This window comes from Pongo pygmaeus, chromosome 3, assembly GCF_028885625.2.
Source record: "Pongo pygmaeus isolate AG05252 chromosome 3, NHGRI_mPonPyg2-v2.0_pri, whole genome shotgun sequence".
Lineage (NCBI taxonomy): Eukaryota > Metazoa > Chordata > Mammalia > Primates > Hominidae > Pongo > Pongo pygmaeus.
The window spans coordinates 65435985-65446723 of record NC_072376.2 but is presented as its reverse complement, the minus strand read 5'-3'; the positions used below and the strand labels follow the sequence as shown (position 1 = coordinate 65446723).

The 10739-nt window shown below is 41.0% G+C and overlaps 1 non-coding gene across 1 annotated transcript; it reads right to left on the bottom strand.

Annotated features, from left to right (window-relative positions):
* Nucleotides 1-326: 326 nt before the first annotated feature.
* Nucleotides 327-432, bottom strand: LOC129035933 (U6 spliceosomal RNA). The gene has a single exon (XR_008502418.1). It is a non-coding gene; the product is annotated as a U6 spliceosomal RNA (small nuclear RNA).
* Between the last annotated feature and the right edge of the window lie 10307 nt (nt 433-10739).

The following is a 10739-nucleotide window of genomic DNA, read 5'->3' as shown; positions in this document are numbered from 1 at the left end:
TGTACATTTTCTGGGTCATTCAATTAATAAGTGAAGAAATTCAATCAAGCATTGACTTAGCTAACTCAAAATGGTGCTTTTAACCAGTACAACGTCCTGCCTCCCTCTTGAAAACATAAATGATTGGTCAGAATTACATGGCATTTAACTAAAAGGAGGTCACAGAAAGGCTGGTCACAGAAAGGTTACATATAGGCTGCATAGCTCTGGGCTATAGAGTAGAAGGAAAGGGGTCCTAGAAAGCATATAATCCCATGGTTCTCAAACTTTTTTTTCTTATTGTGGTTAAGAAAAACATAACATAAAACAAAAGATGGGATGCTTCAAAAGTTTGTGAAGATATAGCAAGATAGCTGTGCATCTTTGCACAGGGGCCATGGAATCTTCTCTGTATTCTTGCAGTTTTAGGATATATGCTGCCAAAATGAGCACTCCCAGATTTTTTAACTTGCAACTCACAATGTGAAACACATTTTACATCATGACTCCATACACACATCCATCTATAACTGAAACGAAATTCTACTTTGTAATCCTTGCACTTCTTCTATGCAGTACACATTTTTCTATTACATTTTCTTTTAAAAAAAAAAAAATCTGGCCATAGCCTATTAAGTGGACTTTACAACTTACAAATACTGATCTCTAAACATCAACGGATGGAGAAATGGAGGCTCCAGGATGTGTTGGATACCTGGCACAGTGCCTGGCAAATAACAATCCTGAGTGCCTTTGCTTTATCTCCCTGTGTGATGCAGCAAGCCTGTGTAGTACCTCACTGGCAGAGCTGGGATGGAAGCTAGGTTTCCCAATTCCCAATTTAGGGTTTCTCAGTCAAAGAAAGCTTGTCAAAGAGGAGGGATTCTCTCGTGGAAGAGTTTCTTCACAGGGGTGGGCAGAAGTGGGAAGAAACAGTGAAGTTGTGGAAGACTCACACTGCCCACCATAGACCTTGCCCGAGGGCACAGGATACTACAACAGGACTGTCTAATTCCAAAGCCCACACGCTTTTTGTGGTTGTCTACCTTGGTTGCTCTGTAAAACCACCTAGGAACTCATCAACAATACCAATGCCTGGGCTACACTCATCAATTTAATTGGATTATTTAGAGGTGGAGTGTTTTCTAAGGATCCCCAGCCGATTTTAAAGCAGAGCTACTATCTCAGTGCAGTGCAGAAGACACCTCATAAAACTGTTCTCACCAACCTTTCAAGCCTCAGCTGCAAGGCTGCCCTCTGGACCCCAGAGAGTCCTGACTTAAAGCCACAGTCAAAAGTAACTGCCCTTCCATTGTATCTCTCCAGCATTCACAGGTCCCTTTATCTGGTGCTTATCTCCCTTGCTACATGATGCAGGGCTTATGCCTTATTCACTGTTGTATCCAAGTGTGGAATAAATATTTACAGTATGCCCTTTGCTCAGATGGCTCTTCTTTTCCAAGCCTTTCAGGCTTTTCAACTTTCCTGTGATTTAGCTGTAACTCCTAAAGAGGGTGATTCAATTCTCCCTATTGAAGTACTACCTCGGGTAGATTTTTTTTTTTTTAAGTTCTCCCCAGGATCAGTTCCACAGAGGACAAAAGGAACTCTCACTTCACAGTTGCAAAATCTTGACCAGTGGGGACCAGTCACTGAAGGCAGTGAGACTACAGTGTGCCTTCCCACGTGGCTGGGCTTTCTCTCCCAGTCTCTCCCCTCCAGTTGTCTCCCCTAGGTTTTCAAATCTTCCAGGGTTTCTGACAAGGCAGTGTTCCCCAGGGTGCAGCGCCCTGGACAGGAAGTAGGGAAGAAGGACTCCCTGTCCAGCTCATGACCATCACTGTGTCACACCTTGAGGCCTCACTTTTCCGTTTTGTTAGCTGGGAACGAAAACATTCCTAACTCAATTGTCACCCTCCGCTCCTTTCCCCTTGGGGATTATATAAGAACGCTTATACATGAAAACAAGCTTTGTTCAGGTCCTTGAGCTTTTCTGAGGACAGCTTTGTATAAATATAAGATACCTTTTGTTATTGTGTGTGGCCCAAGGGATTTCCAAAAAGAAGCTGGGAGCCAGCAATGCTCATTTTTATAGGCAGAAAATAGCTGTTGGGAAAACAACCTGATGTGTGGAGCACAATGTTCTTATCGAGTAGACAGAATTATCTTTCCCAGGCAGCCATGAAGATGAAACACCTGGTGCACACGTTTCCTGCCCCTTCACATATTTTGAAAGAAAGAGACCTTTACCCTGACCTGTCAAGCAATGATCTTCATGAACTTCTGTCCACAGACTCTGACTGTTATCTTGGCTTGCTTCTGTGGATTTAAATGGTAAACATAGCTGATCCTCACTCACAGGGCATCTTCTTCTCCAGATATCACGCAGACCTTATCTGATCCACACATGCATATCTTCTTCCTTAAAATGCAGTCACTGGACAGGGCTCACCTCACTGATGTCAGGGGCTAAGGGCCAGGGGCTTCCTGCTTTCAGCCCAACACAGTGTTGGGTGCTCGTGAGGAGATCAGGACCTTGAAGGCTTGACCCTGACCCGGCAATGACTGAAAAATCTTTTGGGAAAGAAAACAAAATAAAGCCACTGAAAACATTTAGAGAACTATACAAACCTGTAATAAAATTTACTGTCTACCTTGAAGGCTTGAAAGTGTTTAAAGAAGGTAGAAATCAGTGTAGGAAAGTTCCATACAAAAGCACCAATACATGTAGAAGGTCCTCAATAATATTAGTTAAGTCAATGAAGGAAACCTGAAGTGAATGAAAAGCATTTGAAATGGTGGAAGAAGGAGCCAACAGCTGCAGAAGCCACAGAGCACAGTAGTATAAGTGTTGATTGTGAAACAAGACAGATTGGCCTGAGTGTGCCACTCACCAACTGTGTGATTCTGAGCAAGCTGTGTCACCTCTCCAAGCTTCACTTTCCTCTTTCATAGTAAATAACTAACAACAATAACTCTATCATAGGCTCAGGGGAAGAATTGAGTGAGATAAATACAGGCAAAGCTCTTAGCACAATGCCAAGCATGGAGTAACTGTTCAAACAATGTTGAATATTGTTGTTGTTTATATTATTATTAGGGAAAACATGAACAAAGGCAGGAATTACTTAGTCTGTGCATGGGAAAATCTATTTTCCCTACAATAATAAAATAATCAAAATATGTGGTACTATTATTTAAAATCCCATCTCCCAGGCTAGATGAGATGCTATAAGCCATGATGACATGGGTCATTAAGGCTCTTAGGAACTGTTGCATGGCACATACCATGGAATTTGAGCAGAAAGAGCCTGCCCACTGCAATATTGTGAAGGAAAGAAGATGTATATTAATGACCTCCTTCCAGCTCTGATTTATCACCTCTTGCCTTCTCTCCACACTCTTCCCCATCCCCACTACTTCCGTTTCCCCATGGTGCCTCAGTGACCTCACATTGTCTCTTCTCAACCCTCCCCTCCCCACTCCCTTCTCATCCTTCCACCCAAATTTAAAATCTCATCTCCCAGGCTGGATTGAGAGCCTGCTGAGTCAGGGGAAATGGGACTACCATGGCGGCCTCTCAGGCAATGTTGATAGCATATGGGGTCAGGGGCAGAGATTCCCTTGGTTGTTTCTTGATCTATCGAGTCATATATGGGTAGCTGCTCACCTCTTACACATGGAGCACTCAGCAGGAAAACTTCCAGTTCCCTTACAAATCAAATTTTCAAGTGAGAACTTAAGGAATTCTTCATTTTCCTAAGAGAAGAAACACAAATGCCATAAGTAAGCCATGATATCACAGGTCATTAGGGCTGTTACATACTGTTGCACAGTTGGTGCACTGCACACAAAGGCCTGATGTAGGCATCTGCTTGTCAAGCTGTGCACTGATGGGGCTATGGACATCCACCCTGCTTCCTTCCCAATTTGTCCTATGGATGACAGTCATGGTCCTACTGAAATGGTCTTGACCACATTTTTAGTTTCATAAGGCTATCTTGGCTCCAAGTTACCTACAGGATAAAACCCCAATTTTCTAGCCTGGCAGAGAAAGCTTTTCACATCCATCCCTGCCTTCCTCTCCTCATCTCCTGCAGTGATAAACTCCTCCTCAGTTCCAGTCCCCCCACCGAACACTATATCTTTTCAAAACATTGTCCTTCAATCTGAACACTATCTCTAATATTCTTCACCTGATAAACTCCTCCTGCTCTACTAGAACGTCCTCCAGTATCATTTCCAAAGTAAAATTTTTCATATCTTTTCCAGCATTTGGATTCTGTAGTTTATACCTCAAATGTTTAGCACATAGTGGATGCTTAGAGATACTTCTTAAATGAATAAGTTCTAACTTCAATAATAGCATTTATCGAGAGGTATGGGAATTGTCCTATTTCTTGTTGGTTTCCCCATCAGACTGTGAGGTTCTCAAAAGGGTGAAGGGAGGGGAGATTGTGTCTGTTATTTTTGTATCCTCAGAACCTAGTACAGTGACTCATATAATAGGCTTTAAAGCAAAATTTGATAAATGAATGAAATTCTAAGATATCTTTTGCAAAATGATTTTTTTCTCATTCTACATTCTTTCATGACTAGGCTTCTCTTCTCTCTTAATGCTGAGTTGGAGGAGAGGGAGGAGAATAGGGAATTTTTGTTATCTTACCTCTCCAGAATAGAGGTGAGAATATAAAACATAGGGCAGGGGCAGGAAGTCTCCTGTCTCAGGTTAAGATCCCAACATCAGAGGCTGCAATGGCAGAGTCAGGAGTCTTCTGCAAGCACATGCAAGTGAAACCTTGTAAGGCAGTGAGGGAAGCAAGACGGGGCCGGGAAGAAGCAAAGTGAGGATATGCGGTCAGCTGCAGTTCAGTCTCTGTCTGGTCCCACAGATAGCACTAGAACAAGGATGACCTCACAGAATTGTCCCAACTTGAGGCAAGGGGGCTGGGCTTTTATACCCCTGTATTAGTGGTTGGCTGCAAGCCACATCCAGAGGTTAGGGAACAACCTCTCAGGTATTTCTGGGTGGATCAGCTCCTGTAGGCTAAGGGCAAGCCTTCAGTGAAAGGTGCAGCTGCAAGCCATTGATCACCAACACCTACAGAGCTGAGTGACAAGAGAGCTCATCTGGTAAACAGATATGAGCAGCACTGCAACAGCCCCTATCAACCCCTAAAACTAAGGAAGGTGATAGAAAGTGTTTACTCCAGAAGGGTCATCCAGCCTTTATTTAAAACTTATCTGCTCCTGCTTGATCAACAAGTCTAATCAAACTGGGATATCTGAGCTGCTTTCTCACTTTTTAACAGATTCAAACCAACAAGATAGAAGAGGGAGCAGAAATCCTTAAAGGTAAGTGCACCAATAGAAGCAGATAAGAAACAGGAACTCCAAAAAGCACAGCAGACTGGAACCTTGTAGTGTAGAGCCCCAGAGGGTTGTGAATTAAAGAAAAGACTAAAACAAATTGAGATTTACAATGATGCACTAAGTCAAGAAGAAAATGTTAAATAAGCTATATCTGGCATTCTATGCTTAGGAATACAAGGTGATGTGCAACACAATTTTAAATGATGTCCTTTAAAAGTCAGAAGCTTTGGCCAGGCTTGGTGGCTCATGCTTGTAATTCCAGCACTGTGGGAGGCCAAGGCTGGAAGTTTGCTTGAGGACAGGAGTTCAAGACCAGCTTGAATAACTTAATGAGACTCTGTCTCCACAAAAAATAAAAACTTTGGAAGATTTAGGTATGCGAACAATCACATAGACATTTTATTGTTGCAGTATATCTCCTTTTCTGCCAGCCTGGATAAGTGAGGCATTACTGATCTATGTCTTTGAGAACTTCTGACACCCAGGTTCCCACTGAAGCTTCTTAAGAGTAGCATAATTTCCACCTTGTTTAAAAGTTCTGGTAGTTTGTAATCCACCTAGTGTGATTAAATAATCAAGGCTGATAGAAACCGTCTTGAATCATCACATACACCCACACATGCATCAGTCTGATACGGAAAGAGCTTTAGACTAGAATCAGACAGACTTCAAGTTCCTCCCCTGTCATTAACATCTGTGTGACCCTAACCAAATCATTTATTTTCCCTGACTCTCAGTGTCTTCATCTGTAGACAGAAAATAAATATTCATATTTACTATATTATTAACATTTATTATGTTCTTATATATACTATATATTACATATATTTACATACATGTAGTCACATATATAATCACATACTAATATATATTATTTTATATAACATATTAAATATTTATTATAATTATATATCAACATATAATTACATATATTATATAATTATATAATATATAGTACACAATAATCATATGTTACATTATTATATTTATTATATTCACAATATTAGTATGTCTCATCAGTCTCTTGTGATGAGCAAATGATATAATGTTTATGAAGTTACTTTGTAAGGGGCAAAATATAACCTAAATGAAATTGAAGTATTTTGTCCCTTTCTTCCTTCCAATGAACTCTGACAGTTTTTCTACATCCATAAAACTGGTGAGACACACATGGATGCCATTTCCTATAGATTCAGTCTGTCCCAGTCCACTACCACCTGACCTCTTATTCTGCCATCCCAGGGGGTGGCCTAGACCCTCATTTCTAGCTCTTGTTTCAGAATGACTGCCTTTGGAGAATGGGGTTTCTCAGGAAGGACATTGCACAATCAGAAAACGCTGATCTGCCAAGTCTGTAACATTTTTTTCCTGGAGCACTTTCAGGAATGTGTCACAGGAGGTGGGGGAGATGGGCAATGGAACAGAGAGTACTAGGCACCAGCAACCAGGTAATAAAATGTTCAAGCATTCCTTTTCAAACCCTAATGAAGACATCAATCTTCATTAAGTCAAAGGATCTGGGGTCCACAGTGGTGAGATTTACTAAGCTGCTTCAAAAAGCTGGAGAAACAATGACCGAAATGCAGGCCATAGAGCAACAGGCATTGGATTCTAGAACTCGATGATGTCTATTTTCAACAAGTGTTGAATTTGCCAATAGCTATTAGCCCTAAACACAATCCTGCAGCTCAGTGTGTGCTGGAGCCAGCTTGCACTGGCTCAAGAGAGCTGATTCTTCATGGCTCTTTCCAGCCTTGCTCAGTGATGTCATGGTGGAGCTTGTAATTGGCCATGGTGGCACTATTCGCATCATGAAAGTCAGTAGGTGCCACAAATTTTCCCCAAAGGACCCTCTTACCAGCACACTACTGCTTAACTGTGTATCCAAATGCCAATAAGATGCATGGAGTCCTGAAATCGCTTTCAGAAAAACAATGTTGTCCTTGAATTTCCATGTGAACCACTGAAAAAAAAGTCATGTATATATATAACTTCTTTGCTTTTATATTTCAAATTCACCTTCCTCATATAGCCTCTCTTTTAGGCTGAATGTGGAAAGTGGCTGCTACTGACCTGAGAAAACGTCTGAGGCACAGTTATGTCCTTGACATTGTCATCTTCTTTGCTTTTTCCATGTTTCCCAGGCTGTACCCTCCATCAGTATAGAGGACACATCCAGAAAGCACCTTGAGGTGTCCAATAGGTAAGTGTGAGCAAGATGTTGTTCTTGCTTGGAGGAATTTTGCAAAGAAGATTGGATCCAGCTGAAAGAAACCAACCTTACTACAATATAGTTTTCTTCTTTCTTTTAATATCGAGTTTGTAACATACATGTAATTACAGTCCTAGAAGGGAAAGACAGAGAGAGAATCAGGCAAAAAAAAAAAAAATGCTTGAAGAAATAATGACTGGAACTTTACAAATTGGATGAAAACATGAACACATGGATCTAAGAAGTTCAACAAGTCTCATGCAAGATAAATACAGAGAAAGCCACTCCTCGACAAATGACAGTCAAATTGATTAAACATAAACAGAAAAAGAACATCTTAAAAGCAGCCAAAAAAATAAAAACATATATACCAGGAACAATGATATGAATGATGGTTAATTTCTTTTTCTTTTTCTTTTTTCTTTTTTTTTTGAGACGGAATCTCGCTCTTTCGCCCCAGGCTGGAGAGCAGTGGCGCCGTCTCTGCTCACTGCAAGCTCCGCCTCCCAGGTTCACGCCATTCTCCTGCCTCAGCCTCCTGAGTAGCTGGGACTACAGGCGCCCGCCACCACGCCCAGCTGATTTTTTGTATTTTTTAGTAGAGACGGGATTTCACCATGTTAGCCAGGATGGTCTCAATCTCCTGACCTCGTGATCCGCCCGCCTCGGCCTCCCAAAGTGCCGAGATTACAGGCGTGAGCCACTGTGTCTGGCCTTTTTTTTTTTTTTTTTTTTTGAGATGGAGTCCCACTCTGTCACCCAGGCTGGAGTGCAATGGCGCAATCACTTGTTCAAGCGATTCTCTTGCTAAGCCTCCGGAGTAGCTGAGATTACAGTCCTGCACCACCACACACCGTTAATTTTTTGTGTTTTTAGTACAGATGGGTTTCACCATGTTGGTCAGGCTGGTCTGGAGCTCCTGACTTCAAATGACCCACCCGCCTCCGCCTCCCAAAGTGCTGAGATTATAGGCGTGAGCCACCAGGCCCGGCCGAATGATGGCTAATTTCTTATTAGAATCTATGCAAGACAGAAAACATATCAGAAGACAATGGAATGGTATTTAATGGAAATAAAACTGTTGCCATAAAATTCTATATCCACCTAAGAAAAATTCTTCAAAAATCGAGGTAAAATAAAAACATTTTCAAATGAAAGGCTGAGAGAATTTACCACCAACAGACCTACACTGCAACAAATGTTAAAGAAAAATGTTTAAAGATAAATAATACCAGATAGAAACTTGGGCATGCAGAAAGGAAAAAAAAAGAGAAAAATGATTAACGAACTTCCAGTTTCCTGTCAATTAGGTGAAGCACTTAGAAGTCACCATTCTGTCCTAACAGGTAAAAAGTTGGACAAACTGTTAATTAAGCAACAGTTCTTAGATTCATCAGAGAAATGAGGTCACAAGGCAAACCAATGCCCTCAGAATTGAAGAGACAGGCGAATACAGAGAACCACAGCTTACTAAAGCAAAAACTCACGAGCAGAAACCACCTTGGGAACTAGTACTGAAGTAGAAAAACCTAAACTGTAATTGATTAATTGCTGGAAACTCAGTGCAAAAAAACTCTGAGAGTTAAAAATTCTGGGGGAACCTAGTCACAGGAAGGCTTCCACACTTTTATGAGTTTGACCTCCAGGAGATCTACCTGAGTAGGGAGGGGATCTACTCCTCCTGAGTAGATCTCCTGGAGGTCAAACTCATACAAGTGAATATTGAATATTGGGGAAAAATAATGAATATTGGTGAAAAAAATCCCCTGTGCTCTGGCAGCAGGAAGGGGAAAACGAATTATTTTGTAATATCTCAGAACATTGTATTCTTCATAATAAGTCTTGCCCTCAGGAGAAATTATTTTACCAGATACTAACTTGCTGGGGTTTATCATTACCGTTAAGACCAAAACCAGACAAAGACATTACAAGAAAAAAAAACCCTGCAGACCAATATCACTCATGAACATAAATGCAAAAATCCTCAACAAAATATTAGCCAGTCAAATCCAATCACGTATAAAAAGAAGTAGAGCCAAGATGGCCAAATAGGAACAGCTCCAGTCTATAGCTACCAGCGTGAGCGATGCAGAAGATGGGCGATTTCTTTCTTTTTTTTTTAATTAATTAATTAATTTATTTATTTATTATTATTATACTTTAGGTTTTAGGGTACATGTGAGCAATGTGCAGGTTAGTTACATATGTATACATGAGCCATGCTGGTGTGCTGCACCCACTAACTCGTCTTCTAGCATTAGGTATATCTCCCGATGCTATCCCTCCCCACTCCCCCCACCCCACAACAGTCCCCAGAGTGTGATGATCCCCTTCCTGTGTCCATGTGTTCTCATTGTTCAATTCCCACCTATGAGTGAGAATATGCGGTGTTTGTTTTTTTGTTCTTGTGATAGTTTACTGAGAATGATGATTTCCAATTTCATCCATGTCCCTACAAAGGACATGAACTCATCCTTTTTTATGGCTGCATAGTATTCCATGGTGTATATGTGCCACATTTTCTTAATCCAGTCTCTCATTGTTGGACATTTGGGTTGGTTCCAAGTCTTTGCTATTGTGAATAGTGCCGCAATAAACATACGTGTGCATGTGTCTTCATAGCAGCATGTTTTATAATCCTTTGGGTATATATCCAGTAATGGGATAGCTGGGTCAAATGGTATCTCTAGTTCTAGATCCCTGAGGAATTGCCACACTGACTTCCACTTTGGTTGAACTAGTTTACACTCCCACCAACAGTGTAAAAGTGTTCCTATTTCTCCACATCCTCTCCAGCACCTGTTGTTTCCTGACTTTTTAATGATCACCATTCTAACTGGTGTGAGATGGTATCTCATTGTGGTTTTGACTGGCATTTCTCTGATGGCCAGTGATGATGAGCATTTTTTCATGTGTCTCTTGGCTGCATAAATGTCTTCTTTTGAGAAGTGTCTGTTCATATCCTTTGCCCACTTTTTGATGGTTTTTTTTGTTTTTTTTTCTTGTAAATTTATTTGAGTTCACTGTAGATTCTGGATATTAGCCCTTTGTCAGATGAGTGGGTTGCAAAAATTTTCTCCCATTTTGTAGGTTGCCTGTTCACTCTGATGGGAGTTTCTTTTGCTGTGCGGAAGCTCTTTAGTTTAATTAGATCCCATTTGTCAATTTTGGCTTT